This window comes from Arachis hypogaea, chromosome 5 (assembly GCF_003086295.3).
Source record: "Arachis hypogaea cultivar Tifrunner chromosome 5, arahy.Tifrunner.gnm2.J5K5, whole genome shotgun sequence".
NCBI lineage: Eukaryota > Viridiplantae > Streptophyta > Magnoliopsida > Fabales > Fabaceae > Arachis > Arachis hypogaea.
In genome coordinates, this window is record NC_092040.1 from 20,408,046 (window position 1) to 20,427,297 (window position 19,252).

Consider the following 19,252-nt stretch of genomic DNA (forward strand, 5'->3'; position numbering starts at 1 on the left):
CCTGATAATTTCTGATATCCTGACTAAGATTTACAAGATAACCATAGCTTGCTTCAAGCCGACAATCTCTGTGGGATCGACCCTTGCTCACGCAAGGTATTACTTGGACGACCCAGTACACTTGCTGGTTAGTTGTGCGGGATTGCAAAAGTGTGATTGCAATTTCGTGCACCAAGTTTTTGGCGCCGTTGCCGGGGATTGTTGAGTTTGGACAACTGACGGCTTATCTTGTTGCTTAGATTAGGACTGTTTTATTTTTGTTGGTTTAGAGTCTCTTAGTTGAGTCTAGTTTCATATTCTAAGTTTGGTGTCAATTGCATGCTTTTGTTTTTTTTTCTTTTAATTTTCGATTTTTGCATGTTCTTAGTCCCTCTTTGATTTATAAAAATTCTAAGTTTGGTGTCCTCTTTGTGTTTTTCCCTTAAAAATTTTCGAAAACTGTATGTTTGATTTTCTAAAAATTTTAAGTTTGGTGTCTTTTTGTGTTTTTCTCTTTCCTCTTTTCAAAATCAAATCTTTTTCATAAAAATTCTTCAATCATATCTTTTTTATTGCTGTTTTCAAAATCTTTTTGATTAACTCATTGATTCAGTTTTCAATTTGCTTTGATCTTATTTTCTTTTTAATTTTCGAATTTTTATTTTAATTTTATTTTGTTTTATTCTAATTTTTTTTCGTAAATTCAAAAAAAAAAAAACAAACAAAATTTATCTCTTTGCAATCATTATCATTTCCCTTTTGTCCATTATGGACTTAAGTGGGATCAATCAGTCCAAAAGGACTCTGGGGTCATATGCTAACCCCATTACAGCTGCATATGGGAGTAGCATCTGTACACCTCCCATCAAAGCAAGCAGCTTTGAACTAAATCCTCAACTCATTATCATAGTGCAGCAAAATTGCCAGTATTCCGGTCTTCCACAGGAAGAGCCTACTGAGTTTCTGGCACAGTTTTTACAAATTGCTGACACAGTATATGATAAAGAGGTAGATCAGGATGTCTACAGACTATTACTGTTTCCATTTGCTGTAAAAGATCAAGCTAAAAGGTGGTTGAATAACCAACCTACAGCAAGCATAAAGACATGGAAGCAGTTGTCAGACAAATTCCTGAATCATTTTTACCCTCCAAAAAGGATGACACAGTTAAGACTGGACATCCAAGGCTTTAAACAAGAGGATAATGAATCCCTTTATAATGCCTGGGAGAGGTATAGAGGTATGTTAAGGAAATGTCCCTCTGAAATGTTTTCAGAATGGGTACAGTTAGACATTTTCTACTATGGGCTTACAGAAAAAGCTCAGATGTCTTTAGACCACTCAGCTGGTGGATCTATACACATGAGGAAGACAATTGAAGAAGCTTAAGAGCTTATAGATACTGTTGCTAGAAACCAATACCTGTACTCTAGCAATGAGTTCTCTCCAAAAAAGGAAGTCATGACAGTAGTCACTGACCCTAGTCCTCAAGAACAGATAATTGAGCTTAATCAACAATTGCTCCTGATGACAGAACAGTTAGCAGACTTTAAAGAGATGCTCTATGAAACTAAAGTTGCTAACAAGAGCATAGAACTGCAGTTGAATCAAGCAAAACAGCAATTATCTAAACAGATAACAGAGGAATGTCAAGCAGTTCAATTGAGGAGTGGGAAGACCCTGAATAACACTGCTCAAAGGAGTAAAAAGCCAAACAAGGAACAATTGACAGAGGACAACCAAACCACTGTTCAAAATCCCTCTGAGGACAGTAAGAGCCCAGAGAGGAATGTCATTGGCGTTCAGACGCCAGAAAGGGAAGGAAAGCTGGCGTTAAACGCCCATTCCTTGCCCAGTTTTGGCGTTCAAACGCCAGAAAAGGGGGAAAAGTTGGCGTTAAACGCCCAATTTCCTCCCAATCCTGGCGTTCAAACGCCTAGGGAGAATCAGACACCTGAGAGTGCTGACAGTAACCCCCCTAACAAGGCTTCTTCAACCACTTCTGTAAGGAATAAACCTGCAGCATCTGAGGTTGAAGAATATAAAGCCAAGATGCCTTATCCTCAAAAACTCCGCCAAGCGGAGCAGGATAAGCAATTTGCCCGCTTTGCAGATTATCTAAGGACTCTTGAAATAAAGATTCCGTTTACAGAGGCACTTGAGCAAATACCTTCTTATGCTAAGTTCATGAAAGAAATCTTAAGTCATAAGAAGGATTGGAGAGAAACTGAAAAAGTGTTTCTCACTGAAGAATGCAGTGCAGTCATATTAAAGAGCTTACCAGAAAAGCTTCAAGATCCAGGAAGCTTTATGATACCATGCACATTAGAAGGTGCTTGCACCAAGACAGCCCTATGTGATCTTGGAGCAAGCATCAATCTAATACCTGCATCCACTATCAGAAAGCTTGGGTTGACTGGAGAAGTCAAACCAACCCGGATATGCCTCCAACTTGCTGATGGTTCCATTAAACACCCATCAGGCATAATTGAGGATATGATTGTCAAGGTTGGGCCATTTGCCTTTCCAACTGACTTTGTGGTGCTGGAAATGGAGGAGCACAAGAGTGCAACTCTCATTCTAGGAAGACCTTTCCTAGCAACTGGACGAACTCTCATTGATGTACAAAAAGGGGAAGTAACCTTGAGAGTCAATGAGGATGAGTTCAAGTTGAATGCTGTAAAAGCTATGCAGCATCCAGACACACCAAATGACTGCATGGGCGCTGACATTATTGACTCTCTGGTAGAAGAGATCAATATGACTGAAAGCCTAGAATCAGATCTTGAGGACATCTTCAAGGATGCTCAACCTGATCAAGAAGAACTAGAGGAGGCAAAGGAATTTTCGAAAATTCCTCAGGAGGAGGATAAGCCCCCCAAGCCTGAACTCAAACCACTACCACCATCCCTGAAATATGCATTTCTGGGAGAACGTGACACTTTTCCAGTGATTATAAGCTCTGCTTTAAATTCACAGGAAGAGGAAGCACTGATTCAAGTGCTAAGGACACACAAGACAGCTCTTGGGTGGTCCATAAGTGATCTTAAGGGCATTAGCCCAGCTAGATGCATGCACAAGATCCTATTGGAGGATAATGCCAAACCAGTGGTTCAACCACAGAGGAGGCTAAATCCTGCCATGAAGGAGGTGGTGCAGAAAGAGGTCACTAAATTACTAGAGGCTGGGATTATTTATCCTATTTCTGATAGCCCCTGGGTGAGCCCTGTCCAAGTTGTTCCCAAAAAGGGAGGCATGACAGTGGTTCATAATGAAAAAATGAACTGGTTCCTACAAGGACAGTCACAGGATGGCGCATGTGTATTGACTACAGAAGGCTCAATACAGCCACCAGAAAAGATCATTTTCCTTTACCATTCATAGACCAAATGCTAGAAAGACTAGCTGGCCATGATTACTACTGCTTTTTGGATGGCTATTCAGGCTACAACCAAATTGCAGTAGATCCTCAGGACCAAGAGAAAACAGCATTCACTTGCCCTTCTGGCGTGTTTGCCTACAGGAGGATGCCTTTTGGTCTGTGCAATGCACCTGCAACCTTTCAGAGGTGCATGCTCTCTATCTTCTCAGATATGGTAGAGAAATTTCTGGAAGTCTTCATGGATGACTTTTCAGTATATGGAGACTCATTTAGCTCCTGTCTTAATCACCTAGCACTTGTCTTGAAAAGGTGCCAAGAGACTAACCTAGTTTTAAACTGGGAGAAATGTCACTTTATGGTGACTGAAGGAATAGTCCTTGGGCACAAAATTTCAAGCAGGGGAATAGAGGTGGATAAGGCAAAGGTAGAGGTAATTGAAAAATTACCACCACCTGCCAATGTTAAGGCAATCAGAAGCTTTCTGGGGCATGCAGGATTTTACAGAAGGTTTATAAAGGATTTTTCGAAAATTGCAAAACCTTTAAGTAACCTGTTAACTGCTGACACACCATTTGTGTTTGACACACAGTGTCTGCAGGCATTTGAGACCCTGAAAGCTAAGTTGGTCACAGCACCAGTCATCTCTGCACCAGATTGGACATTGCCATTTGAATTAATGTGTGATGCCAGTGACCATGCCATTGGTGCAGTGTTGGGACAGAGGCATAACAAGCTTCTGCATGTCATTTACTATGCCAGCCGTGTTCTAAATGACGCACAGAAGAACTACACAACCACAGAAAAAGAGTTACTTGCAGTGGTCTATGCCATTGACAAGTTTAGATCCTATCTAGTGGGGTCCAAAGTGGTTGTGTACACTGACCATGCTGCTCTTAAATACTTACTCACAAAGCAGGATTCAAAACCCAGGCTTATAAGATGGGTGTTGCTTCTGCAAGAGTTTGATATAGAAATAAGAGACAGAAAAGGGACAGAGAACCAAGTAGCTGATCATCTGTCCCGAATAGAACCAGTAGCTGGGGCGTCCCTCCCTTCTACTGAGATTTCTGAGACTTTCCCAGATGAGCAACTCTTTGCCATTCAGGAAGCTCCATGGTTTGCAGATATTGCAAATTATAAAGCTGTGAGGTTCATACCCAAAGAGTACAGCTACGTGCAGAGAAAGAAATTAATTTCAGATGCCAAGTACTACCTCTGGGATGAACCATATCTCTTTAAGAGATGTGCTGACGGAGTGATCCGCAGATGTGTACCCAGAGAAGAAGCACAAAAGATCCTATGGCACTGCCATGGATCACAGTATGGAGGACATTTTGGAAGTGAGCGAACAGCCACTAAAGTCCTCCAATGTGGCTTCTACTGGCCTACTCTCTATAAAGATTCCCGAGAGTTTGTGCGTAACTGTGACAGTTGCCAAAGAGCTGGTAACCTGCCTCATGGATATGCCATGCCTCAACAAGGGATATTAGAGATAGAATTGTTTGATGTATGGGGAATTGACTTCATGGGGCCATTCCCACCATCATACTCGAACACTTACATTCTGGTGGCAGTGGACTATGTATCTAAGTGGGTAGAAGCAATTGCTACACCCACTAATGATACCAAGACCGTACTGAAATTCCTCCAGAAAAACATTTTCAGCAGGTTTGGCGTTCCCAGAGTGCTAATCAGTGACGGGGGCACTCATTTCTGCAATAAACAGCTACACCTTGCTATGGTTAGATATGGAATTAGCCACAAAGTGGCAACTCCGTATCATCCACAGACAAATGGGCAAGCTGAGGTCTCTAACAGAGAGCTAAAAAGAATCTTGGAACGGACTGTGATAGCCCGAAGAAAGGATTGGGCAAAGTGCTTGGATGATGCTCTGTGGGCATACAGAACAGCATTCAAGACTCCTATAGGAACCTCCCCATACCAACTGGTGTATGGGAAGGCCTGTCATTTGCCTGTGGAACTGGAACATAAGGCCTACTGGGCAACCAGATTCTTAAACATGGATGCACAGTTAGCTGGTGAGAAGAGATTGCTCCAGCTAAATGAGCTAGAGGAGTTCAGACTCAATGCCTTCGAAAATGCAAAAATTTATAAGGAAAAGGCAAAGAAATGGCATGACAAGAAGTTGTCAACCAGAGTCTTTGAGCCAGGACAAAAAGTTCTGCTCTTCAACTCTAGGCTCAGACTGTTTCCAGGAAAACTCAAATCCCGGTGGAGGGGTCCGTATGTGATTACAGGAGTGTCACCATATGGATATGTTGAGCTTCAGGATACTGATTCTGACAAAAAGTTCATTGTTAATGGACAGAGAATCAAGCATTATCTTGAAGGAAATTTTGAGCAGGAATGCTCAAAACTGAGACTTGAGTGATTCTCAGTAAAGGTCCAGCTAAAGACAGTAAAGAAGCGCTTGCTGGGAGGCAACCCAGTCATTAGGAAGTTATATGAATTGTTCTTACAGAGGCAAGTATCAAAAATGAAGGAATTCACAGAGTTACAGAAGGATTCAGCTCAAAAAGCAGAGAAAAAGAGCCTACTGGCGAAAAAACGCCAGTAAGGGGCATTTTGGGCGTTAAACGCCAGAATGGGTGCCCTTCTGGGCGTTTAACGCCAGGAATGGTGCCATTTTGGGCGTTAAACGCCAGAATGGGCACCATTCTGGGCGTTTAACGCCAGGTGTGCAGCATCCTGGGCGTTCAGAAAAACGCCCAGTGATAAAGGATTTCTGGCGTTTAACGCCAGCCAGGGCACCTGGCTGGGCGTTAAACGCCCAAAAGGGGCACCAAATGGGCGTTAAACGCCAGAATGGGTGCCATTCTGGGCGTTTAACGCCAGAAAGGTGGGGGGACCACAGTTTTGTTTTCAACTCAGATTTTTTCAAACTTTCCTTTTCTTTCCCATATTTTTCTACAAAAACACATTTCAATCTCTCATCATTCACTTTCAAATTTTCAAAAATTTAAAATCATTCTTCAAATCTTCCAAATCATTCCCAAATTTTGTTCAAAAACTCACCCTTCTTTCAATTTCTTTCCATATCTCCTCAAATCTCCTTTCAAATTTTTCTTTTTTTCGAAAATCTCTCCCCCCACTCTATAAATAAACGTTTGCCACCCCTCATTCCCCACACCATTCGAATTTCCTCTTCCTCTCTCTCTCTCCTCTCTTCTTTCTTTTCTTTTTGCTTGAGGACAAGCAAACCTCTAAGTTTGGTGTGCTTTTCCGTGATCACTAAGCCAAGATTCATCAAGATCATGGCTCCTAAGGGAAAACAAACCAATTTAAGAGGAAAGAAAGAGAATAATCCAAAGAATCTTTGGAATCAAGAGAAGTTCTTAACCAAAGAACATGAAGACCATTATCACAAAATAATGGGTCTGAGGTCAGTGATCCCGGAAGTTAAATTTGATCTGAAAGAAGATGAATATCCGGGGATCCAAGAGCAAATTCGAAACAGAGGATGGGAAGTTCTGACCAATCCTGAAATAAAGGTTGGAAGGAACATGGTTTAGGAATTCTACTCAAACTGTGGCTAACAGATAAGCAAAGAATGACTGGAACTGCTTACCATACCTACAGAACCATGGTCAGAGGGAAAGTTATGTACTTCCATCTGGACAAAATAAGAGAAATCTTCAAACTACCTCAACTGCAAGATGATCCTGAATCCTTTAATAGGAGGATGGTGAGAGCAGATAAAGGGTTGGATCAAGTTCTAGAGGACATATGCCTCCCTGGAACTAAGTGGATAACCAATTCAAAGGGTGTCCCAAACCAACTCAAGAGGGGAGACCTCAAACCAATTGCAAGAGGTTGGCTAGACTTTATTGGGCATTCCATATTGCCCACTAGCAACCGTTCTGAGGTCACCATCAAGAGAGCAGTGATGATTCATTGCATTATGCTTGGAAAAGAAGTGGAGGTTCATCATGTGATTGCTTGTGAGATCTACACAATTGCAAATAAGAATTCCACTGTAACCAAATTGGCTTACCCAAGCCTGATCTCCTTGCTCTGTAAAGAGGCTGGGGTGAAGATGGAAGCAGATGAATTCATACCCATTGAACGGCCAATCACCAAGAAGTCAATGGAAGGAGCAAGAGAAGCAGGGGCGTGAACTCCAAGAGTTGAAACGCCAAAAGCTCTCCTCCCAAGCTGAGGGAGCATCCACTTCTCAAAATCAAGGTTGTTGAGTCTCAACTCTGTGAAAACCTCTATCATTAGGAGCCTATGTTTTTGCGTTTTTTCTCTCTTATTCTGTTTTCTATTCTTATTTTTTTTTAGTCTTGTTCTTAATTCATAATTAATAAAATTAAAATTTTATGCCTTAAAGATATGAATGTCCTATGAATCCATCACCTCTCTTAAATAAAAAATGCTTTAATCACAAAAGAACAAGAAGTACAGGATTTCGAAATTTATCATTGAAACTAGTTGAATTAGTTTGATGTGGTGACAATACTTTTTGCTTTCTGAATGAATGCTTGAACAGTGCATATGTCTCTTGAATTTGTTGTTTTGAGAATGTTAAAAATTGTTGGCTCTTGAAAGAATGAGGAAAAAGAGAACTGTTATTGAGGATCTAAAAATCATTGGAGTGATTCTTGAAGCAAGAAAAAGCAGTGGATACAAAAAAAATTTCGAAAAAAAAAAAGAGAAGGAGAAAAGAAAAAGAAATAGGAAGAAATAAAGTTGTTATCCAAGGCAAAAAGAGTGTACTTAAGAACCCTGGACACCTCTAATTGGGGACTCTAGCAAAGCTGGGTCATAATCTGAAAAGGTTCACCCAATTATGTGTCTGTGGCATGTATGTATCCGGTGGTAATACTGGAAGACAGAGTGCTTTGGGCCACAGCCAAGACTCATACACTAGCTATGTTCAAGAATCATTATGCTTAACTAAGAGAATCAATAACACTATCTGAGTTCTGAGTTCTTATAGATGCCAATCATTCTGAACCTCAAAGGATAGAGTGAGATGCCAAAACTGTTCGGAGGCAAAAAGCTACTAGTCCCGCTCATCTAATTGGAGCTATGTTTCCTTGATATTTTGGAGTCTATAGTATATTCTCTTCTTTTATTCTATTTTGATTTTCAGTTGCTTGGGGACAAGCAACAATTTAAGTTTGGTGTTGTGATGAGCGGATAATTTGTATGCTTTTTGGCATTGTTTTTAGTATGTTTTTAGTATAATCTAGTTAGCTTTTAGTATATTTTTATTAGTTTTTAGCTAAAATTCACTTTTCTGGACTTTACTATAAGTTTGTGTGTTTTTCTGTGATTTCAGGTATTTTCTGGCTGAAATTGAGGGTCCTGAGCAAAAATCTGATTCCGAGACCAAAAAGGACTGCAGATGCTGTTGGATTCTGACCTCCCTGCACTCGAAGTGGATTTTCTGGAGCTACAGAAGCCCAATTGGCGCGCTCTCAACGGCGTTGGAAAGTAGACATCCTGGGCTTTCCAGCAATATATGATAGTTCATACTTTGCCCAAGATTTGATGGCCCAAACCGGCGTGGCAAATCAGCCTCAGAAATTCCAGCGTTAAACGCCGGAACTGGCATAAAACTTGGAGTTAAACGCCCAAACTGGCATGAGAACTGGCGTTTAACTCCAGAAAACATCTCTACACATAAAAGCTTCAATGCTCAGCCCAAGCACACACCAAGTGGACCCAGAAGTGGATTTTTACGTCATTTACTCATTTCTGTACACCCTAGGCTACTAGTTTACTATTAATAGGATCTTTTGACATTGTATCAGTACCTCATGACACTTTACACGTTTTCTTTGTGTACTTTCCACGGCATGAGTCTCTAAACCCCATGGTTGGGGGTGAGGAGCTCTGCTGTGTCTTGATGGATTAATGCAATTACTACTGTTTCTTATTCAATCATTGCTTGCTTCCATTCTAAGAAAATACTTGTTCTTAATCCGGATGAATGTGATGATCCATGACAATCATCATCATTCTCAACTATGAACGTGTGCCTGACAACCACCTCCGTTCTACCTTAGATTAAGTAGTTATCTCTTGGATTCTTTAATCGGAATCTTCGTGGCATAAGCTAGGATTGATGGCGGCATTCAAGAGAATCCAGAAGGTCTAAACCTTGTCTGTGGTATTCTGAGTAGGATTCAATGATTGAATGACTGTGACGAACTTCAAACTCCTGAAGGCGGGGCGTTAGTGACAGACGCAAAAGAATCACTGGATTCTATTCCGGCCTGATTGAGAACCGACAGATGAATTCCGCGTGCTGTGACAGAGCATATGCAATCGTTTTCACTGAGAGGATGGGAGGTAGCCATTGACAACGGTGAAACCCTACATACAGCTTGCCATGGAAGGAGACCTGCGTGTTTGAAGAAGAAGACAGTAGGAAAGCAGAGATTCAGAAGATGGAGCATCTCCAAACCTCAACCTATTCTCCATTACTGCAAAACAAGTAATCATTTCATGTTCTTTTGTCTTTCACAATCAATCTTGATAATTTCTGATATCCTGACTAAGATTTACAAGATAACCATAGCTTGCTTCAAGCCGACAATCTCTGTGGGATCGACCCTTGCTCACGCAAGGTATTACTTGGACGACCCAGTACACTTGCTGGTTAGTTGTGCGGGATTGCAAAAGTGTGATTGCAATTTCGTGCACCATTCAACCACAAAGGTGGCTAAATCCAGCCATAAAGGAGGTGGTGCAGAAAGAGGTCACTAAGTTACTAGAGGCTGGGATTATTTATCCTATTTCTGATTGCCCCTGGGTGAGCCCTGTCCACGTTGTCCCCAAGAAGGGAGGCATGAGAGTGGTTCATAATGTAAAGAATGAACTGGTTCCTACAAGAACAGTTACAGGGTGGCGTATGTGTATTGACTACAGAAGGCTCAATACAGCCACCAGGAAGGATCATTTTCCTTTAGCATTCATAGACTAGATGCTAAAGAGACTGGCAGGTCATGAATATTACTACTTTTTGGATGGTTATTCAGGTTACAACTAAATTGCAGTAGATCCTCAGGACCAAGAGAAAATAGCATTTACATGTCCTTCTGGAGTATTTGCCCATAGAAGGATGCCTTTTGGTCTGTGCAATGCACCTGCAACCTTTCAGAGGTGCATGCTCTCTATCTTCTCAGATATGGTGGAGAAATTTCTGGAAGTCTTCATGGATGACTTTTTAGTATTTGGAGACTCATTCAGCTCCTGCCTTAACCATCTAGCACTTGTTCTGAAAAGATGCCAAGAGACCAACCTAGTTTTAAACTGGGAAAAATGTCACTTTATGGTGACTGAAGGGATTGTCCTTGGGCATAAAATTTCAAACAAGGGAATAGAGGTAGATCAAGCTAAAGTTGAAGTAATTGAAAAATTACCACCACCTACCAATGTTAAGGCAATCAGAAGCTTTCTGGGGCATGCAGGATTCTACAGAAGGTTTATAAAGGATTTTTCAAAAATTGCAAAACCTCTGAGTAATCTGCTAGCTGCAGACACGCCATTTATCTTTGATAAGGAGTGTCTGCAGGCATTTGACCTTCTGAAAGCTAAGCTAGTCACAGCACCAGTTATCTCTGCACCAGACTGGACACTACCATTCGAACTAATGTGTGATGCCAGTGACCATGCCATTGGTGCAGTATTGGGACAAAGGCATAACAAGCTTCTACACATCATTTATTATGGCAGCCGTATTCTAAATGATGCACAGAAGAACTATACAACCACAGAAAAGGAGTTACTTGCAGTGGTTTATGCCATTGATAAGTTCAGATCTTCTTTAGTAGGATCAAAAGCGATTGTGTATACTGACCATGTTGCTCTTAAATATCTACTCACAAAGCAGGATTCAAAACCCAGGCTCATAAGATGGGTGTTCCTTCTGCAAGAGTTTGATATAGAAATAAGAGACAGAAAAGGGACAGAGAATTAAGTAGCTGATCACTTGTCCCGGATAGAACCAGTAGCAGGAGCATCCCTCCCTCCTACTGAGATCTCTAAAACCTTTCCGGATGAGCAATTATTTGCTATTCAGGAAGCTCCGTGGCTTGCAGACACTGCAAACTATAAGACTCAAGGTTCTCCTTCTGTAACCATAGAGAGGAAGCATGAAAAGCTTCTCTCAATACAGAGTCAAACAAAACCCCCACATTCAAAATCTAAGTTTGGTGTTGGGGGGCACAACCAAACTCTAAGTTTGGTGTTGAGAGGCCCCAACACTGCTCTGATTATCTGTGAGGCCCATTGAGAGCTCACTGTCAAGCTATTGACATTAAAGAAGCGTTTGTTGGGACGCAACCCAATTTTATTATATCTATTTATTTTCCATTGTTATTTCATGTTTTCTATAGGTTGATGATCATGTGAAGTCACAAAAACAATTGAAAAAGCAAATTCAAATGAAAAACAAAATGAAAAACAGCACACCCTAGAGGAGAAACTTGCTGGCGTTTAAACGCCAGAAAGGGTAGCAGAATGGGCGATAAACGCCCAGTTTGGCACCATTCTGGGCGTTTAACGCCAGAAATGGGCACTAGACTGGCGTTTAACGCCAGAAAAGGGCAAGAAGCTGGCGTTAAACGCCAGAAATGGGCAGCGGCTTGGCGTTTAACGCCAGGATTGGCAGCAAGGGGCGTTTTGCATGCCATATGGTGCAGGGATGAGAAATCCTTGACACCTCAGGATCTGTGGACCCCACAGGATCCCCACCTACCTCAACTTTATCTATCTTTTCTTCACACCTTCCGATAACACCCTTTTTATTCTTTTGCTCGAGGACGAGCAAACCTTCTAAGTTTGGTGTGGTAAAAGCGTTGCTTTTTGTTTTTCCATAACCATTGATGGCACCTAAGGCCGGAGAAACCTCTAGGAAGAGGAAAGGGAAGGCAGTTGCTTCCAACTCCGAGTCATGAGAGATGGAGAGATTCATCTCAAAAGCCCATCACTAGAAAGAGGATGGAGCAAACAAAAGAGCCTACTCATGGACCTCAACAAAAGCAACCATTATCCTCCATAAAATCAGAGAGGAGCAACAAAGGCAAGGAAGAGACATTGAGGAGCTCAAGCACCCCAGAGGATCTTCAAGAAGGAGAACTAGCCGTCATCAGTAAGGTTGACCCGTTCTTTAATTTCCTTGTTCTTATTATTCTGTTTTTCGATTTTTATGCTTGATGTTCTATCTATGTTTGTGTCTTCACTACATGATCATTAATATCCTAGTGTCTATGCCTTAAAGCTATGAATGTCCTATGAATCCATCACCTTTCTTAAATGAAAAATGTTTTTATTACAAAAGAACAAGAAGTACATGATTTCGAATTCATCCTTGAAACTAGTTTAATTATTTTGATGTGGTGACAATACTTTTTATTTTCTGAATGAATGCTTGAATAGTGCATATGTCTTTTGAATTTGTTATTTTAAGAATGTTAAAATTGTTGGCTCTTGAAAGAATGATGGAAAAGGAGAAATGTTATTGGGGATCTGAAAAATCATCAAATTGATTCTTGAAGCAAGAAAAAGCAGTGAATACAAAAAAAAAGCAAGCAGGAAAAGCCAATAACCCTTTAAACCAAAAGGCAAGGGTAAAAAAAATAATAATTATTATAAAAAGGATCCAAGGCTTTGAGCATCAGTGGATAGGAGGGCCTACAGGAATAACATCCTGGCCTAAGCGACTAAACCAAGCTGTCCCTAACCATGTGCTTGTGGGTGAAGGTGTCAAGTGAAAACTTGAGACTGAGCGGTTAAAGTCATGATCCAAGGCAAAAAGAGTGTGCTTAAGAACCCTGGACACCTCTAATTGGGGACTCTAGCAAAGCTGGGTCACAATCTGAAAAGGTTCACCCATTTATGTGTCTGTGGCATATATGTATCCGGTGAAAATACTGGAAAACAGAATGCTTTGGGCCACGGCCAAGACTCATGAAGTAGCTATGTTCAAGAATCAACATACTCAACTAGGAGAATCAATAACACTATCTGGATTCTGAGTTCCTATAGAAGCCAATCATTCTGAGCTCCAAAGGATAAAGTGAGATGCCAAAACTGTTCAGAGGCAAAAAGCTACTAGTCCCGCTCATCTAATTGGAGCTAAGTTTCATTGATATTTTGGAGTCTATAGTATATTCTCTTCTTTTTATCCTATTTGATTTTCAGTTGCTTGGGGACAAGCAACAATTTAAGTTTGGTGTTGTGATGAGCGGATAATTTATACGCTTTTTGGCATTGTTTTTAGTATGTTTTAATTAGTTTTTATTATATTTTTATTAGTTTTTATTTAAAATTCACTTTTCTGGACTTTACTATGAGTTTGTGTGTTTTACTGTGATTTCAGGTATTTTCTGGCTGAAATTGAGGGACCTAAGCAAAAATCTGATTCAGAGGCTGAAAAAGGACTGCAGATGCTGTTGGATTCTGACCTCCCTATATTCAAACTGGATTTTCTGGAGCTACAAAAACCCAATTGGCACGCTCTCAATTGCGTTGGAAAGTTGACATCCTGGGCTTTCCAGCAATATATAATAGTTTATACTTTGCTCAAGAATTGATGGCCCAAACCGGCGTTTCAAATCAGCTTCAGAATTCCCAGCATTTAACGCCGGAACTGGCACAAAAGTTGGAGTTAAACGCCCAAACTGGCACAAAAGCTGGCGTTTAACTCCAGAAAAAGTCTCTACACATGAAAGCTTCAATGCTCAGCCCAAGCACACACCAAGTGGACCCCGGAAGTGGATTTTTACGTCATTTACTCATTCTTGTAAACCCTAGGTCACTAGTTCACCATAAATAGGACTTTTTGCTATTGTATCTGTATCTCATGACACTTTACACGTTTCATACTGTACTTTCTATGGCATGAGTCTCTAAACCCCATGGTTGGGGGTGAGGAGCTCTACTGTGTCTTGATGGATTAATGCAATTACTACTGTTTTTCATTCAATCACGCTTGCTTTCATTCTAAGATATCACTTGTTCCTCAATTTGATGAATGTGATGATCCATGACACTCATCATCATTCTCACCCATGAACGTGTGCCTGATAACCACCTCCGTTCTACTTTAGATTGAGTGGATATCTCTTGAGTTCTTTAACCAGAATCTTCGTGGTATAAGCTAGAATGTATTGGCGGCCATTCTTGAGAATCCGGAAGGTCTAAACCTTGTCTGTGGTATTCTGAGTAGGATTCAGGGATTGAATGACTGTGATGAGCTTCAAACTCGTGATTGTAGTGCGTTAGTGACAGACGCAAAAGAATCACTGGATTCTATTCCGACATGATCGAGAACCGACAGATGAATAGTCGTGCTGTGATAGAGCGCGTTGAACATTTTCACTAAGAGGATGGGAGGTAGCCATTGACAACAGTGAAACCCTACATACAGCTTGCCATGGAAGGAGCCTTGCGTGCATGAAGAAGAAGATAGTAGGAAAGCAGAGATTCAGAAGATAGAGCATCTCCAAAACCTCAACCTGTTCTCCATTACTACAAAACAAGTATTTATTTCATGTCTACTTTTCACAATTAAACATGAGAATTATTGATATCCTGACTAAGCGTTACAGGATAACCATAGCTTGCTTCAACCCGACAATCTCTGTGGGATCGACCCTTACTCACGTAAGGTATTACTTGGACGACCCAGTGCACTTGCTGGTTAGTTGTGCGGAATTACAAAAGTGTGATTGCAATTTCGTGCACCACCTTTCCTCTTTCTTGAGGTTTCTCCGGCCTTAGGTGCCATTAATGATTATAGAAAAACAAAAAAAAAGCAAGGCTTTTTCACACCAAACTTAAAAGTTTTGCTCGTCCTCGAGCAAAAGAAGAAAGAAAAAAGGAAAAGAAGAAGAAATATAGGAGATAGAAGTGTGTGAAGGGTTCGGCCAAGGGGGGTTTAGTGGGTTAAGATGTGCGAAATTGAAGGTGGTAAGGAGGGCTATATATAGGGAAAGAGAGGGGTGGGTGGCCGAATTGAAGTGGGTGGGTTTGAGAGGGAAGTGTTTTGAATTTGAATGGTGAGGTAGGTAGGATTTGATGGTGGGGTTTTTGGAGAAGAGTGGATGGATATGAGTGGTGAAGAGGGTAGGATTTGATAGGTGAATAGTGGTTTGGGAAGAGTGCTATGGGAAGGTGTGAAGAGGAGAGAGAGTGAGTGAGGTAGGTGGGGATCCTGTGGGGTCCACAGATCCTGAGGTGTCAAGGATTTTGCATCCCTGCACCTTGCTGGCATTAAACGCCCCTCTGTGTGCCTTTCTAGCGTTTAAACGCCAGGCTGCTACCCTTTTCTGGCATTTAAACGCCAGTCTGCCGCCCTTTTCTGGCGTTTAAACGCCCAGAAAGGTGCCAGGCTAGGCGTTTAAACGCCCATTTTTATACCTTTACTAGCGTTTAAACGCCAGTTTGCCTGCCAGTTCTGGCGTTTAAACGCCAGACTGCTACCCATTTCTAGCATTTAAATGCCCAGAATGGTGCCAAGCTGGGTGTTAAACGCCCAATTTGGTATCCTTACTGGCGTTTAAACGCCAATAAGCTCGTCCTCCAGAGTGTGCCATTTTTTATGCTATTTTTTATTTTTCTTTAATTTTTGCAGTTGTTTTTGTGACTCCACATGATCATGATCCTAAAGAAAACATAAAATAACATAGATAAATAAAATAAAATTGGGTTGCCTCCCAATAAGCGCTTCTTTAATGTTAATAGCTTGACAGTGAGCTCTTTTAAGAGCTTCACATATGCTCAAAGCATGATTGTGGCCTCCCAACACCAAACTTAGAGTTTGAGTGTGGGGGCTCTGTCTGACTCTGTATTGAAAGAAACTTTTCATGCTTCTTCTCCATGTTTACAGAAGAAGATCCTTGAGCCTTAAACACAAGGTAGTCCTCATTCAATTGAAGGACTAACTCTCCGCTGTCCACATCAATCACAGCGCTTGCTGTGGCTAGGAAGGGTCTTCCAAGGATGATATATTCATCATCATCCTTCCTAGTGTCTAGGATTATGAAGTCAACAGGGATGTAAAGGCCTTCAACCTTCACTAGGACATCCTCTACAAGTCCATAAGCCTTTTCATTGATTTGTCTGCCATCTCTAGTGAGATTCTTGCAGCTTGTACCTCAAATATCCCTAGTTTCTTCATTACAGAGAGTGGCATGAGGTTGATACCTTACCCTAGGTCACACAAAGCCTTTTCAAAGGTCATGGTGCCTATGGTGCAGGGTATTAAGAACTTTCCGGGATCCGGTTTCTTTTGAGGCAATGCTGCTAAATCCATGTATTCAGTTCATTGATGAGCAATGGAGGTTCATCCTCCCAAGTCTCATTACCAAATAACTTGGCATTCAGCTTCATGATTGCTCTTAGATATTGAGCAATTTGCTCTTCAGTAGTAACTTCATCTTCTTCAAAAGAAGAATATTCTTTAGAGCTCATGAATGGTAATAAGAAGTTCAGTGGAATCTCTATGGCCTCTGTATGAGCCTCAGATTCCTTTGGTTCCCCATTAGGGAACTTCTTATTGGTCAGTGGACGTCCACTGAGGTCTTCCTCATTGGAAATCACGCCATCCTCCTCCTCTATAGGTTTGGCCATTTTGGTCATATTAATGGCCTTGCACTCTCTCTTTGGATTCTCTTCTGTATTGCTTGGGAGAGTACTAGGAGGAGTTTTAGTGACTCTTTTACTCAGCTGACCCACTTGTGCCTCCAAATTTCTGATGGAGGACCTTGTTTCATTAATGAAACTAAGAGTGGATTTAGATAGATTAGAGTATATTTGCTAAGCCAGAGAGGCTCTGCTCACAATTCTTTGTCTGTTGCTGAGAAGATGATGGAAAAGGTTTGCTATTGCCAAACCTATTTCTCCCACCATTATTATTATTGAAACCTTGTTGACGCTTCTGTTGATCCTTCCATGAAAAATTTGGGTGATTTATCCATGAAGGATTATAGGTGTTTCCATATGCTTCTCCCATGTAATTCACCTCTTCCATTGCAGGATTCTCAGGGTCATAAGCTTCTCATTCAGAGGAGGCTTCTTTAGCACTGCCGGATGCAACTTGCAATCCAGTCAGATTCTGAGAAATCATATTGACTTGCTGAGTCAGTATTTTGTTCTGAGCCAATATGGCATTCAGAGTATCAATCTCAAGAACTCCTTTCTTCTGAGTCATCCCATTATTCACAGGATTTCTTTTAGAAGTGTACATGAACTGATTATTTGCAACTATCTTGATGAGTTCCTGGGCTTCTGCATGCATTTTTTCAGATGAAGAGATCCACCAGCAGAATGATCCAATGACATATTTGACAACTCAAACAGACCATCATAGAATATACATATGATGCTCCATTTTGGAAGCATGTCAGAAGGTCACCTTTTGGTTAATTGCTTGTATCTTTCCCAAGCTTCACAGAGGGATTCACCTTCCTTCTATTTGAAGGTTTGGACTTCCGCTCTAAGCTTGCTCATCTTTTGAGGTGGAAAGAATTTGGTCAAGAAAGCATTGACCAATTTGTCCCAAGAGTTCAGGCTTTCTCTAGGTTATGAGTCCAACCATATCCTAGCTCTGTCTCTTATAGCAAAAGGGAAAAGCATAAATCTGTAGACCTCGGGATCAACCCCATTGGTCTTAACAGTATCACAGATTTGCAAGAATTTAGCTAATAACTGATGAGGATCTTTCGATGGAAGTCCATGAAACTTGCAATTCTGCTGCATTAGAGAAACTAATTGAGGCTTAAGCTCAAAGTTGTTTGCTCCAATGGTAGGAATTGAGATGCTTCTTCCATAGAAGTTAGAAGTTGGTGCAGTATAGTCACCAAACATCTTCCTTGAACCTCCACCATTGTTATTGGGTTCGGCCATGTCTTCTTCTTTTTCAAAAATTTCTGTCAGGTCCTCTCCAGAGTGTTGTGCTTTAGCTTCTCTTAGCTTCCTCTTCAGAGTCCTTTCAGGTTCAGGATCAGCTTCAACGAGAATGTCTTTATCCTTGTTCCTGCTCATATGAAAAAGAAGAGAACAGAAAAGAAGAGGATTACTCTATGTCACAGTATAGAGATTCCTTTATGTGAGTAGAAGAATAAAAGAATAGAAGAATGAGGTAGAGGGAGAATGAGAAGAATTCGAACACAGAGGGAGAGAGAGGGTTCGAATTATGAGTAGAAGAGAAGTGTTAGTAGATAAATAAAATAAATAGAAAGATATGAGAGTGAGAGGGAATTCGAATATTAAATAAAAGAAAAAGGAAAAATATTTTTGTTTTTATTTTAAAAATTAGTTAGTATTCAAAAATTAAGAAAAGGAATAAAATAAAATTAGAGTTTGAAACAATTAGTTAATTAAAAAGTTTTTGAAAAAGAGGAAGGTGATTTTCGAAAATGAGAAGTGAAAAAGTAGTTAGGTGGTTTTGAAAAAGATAAGAAATAGTAAGTTTTGAAAAGATGAAAAGTTAGAAAAAGATTTTGAAATTAAAATTTGAAAAAGATATGGTTTGAAAAAGATTTGATTTTAAAATTGATGACTTGACTAACAAGAAATTAAAAGATATAATTCTAAAATTTAAATATTGAACCTTTCTTAACAAGAAAGTAACAAACTTGAAATTTTTTGAATCAAATCCTTAAATGTTAGTAAAGTTTTCGAAAATATGAGATGGAAATAAGAAAAAGATTTTGAAAATCAATTTTAAAATTTTCAAAAATATTAAGAAGAAAAATGAAAAAGATTTGATTTTTGAAAAATATTTGAAAAGATAGAATTTTTAAATTGAAATTTTGACTTGACTAACAAGAATGAACTAAACTTTAAAAATCTTTGACTAAGTCAACCCAAAATTTCGAATTTTATGAGTGAAATAAGAAAAAGATATTT

General features: G+C 40.3%; 1 non-coding gene across 1 annotated transcript; it reads left to right on the forward strand.

The window, feature by feature from the left end:
- Positions 1-17,737: 17,737 nt before the first annotated feature.
- Positions 17,738-17,845, forward strand: LOC112804371 (small nucleolar RNA R71). Its single transcript, XR_003202979.1, has one exon. It is a non-coding gene; the product is annotated as a small nucleolar RNA R71 (small nucleolar RNA).
- The last annotated feature ends 1,407 nt before the right edge of the window (positions 17,846-19,252 follow it).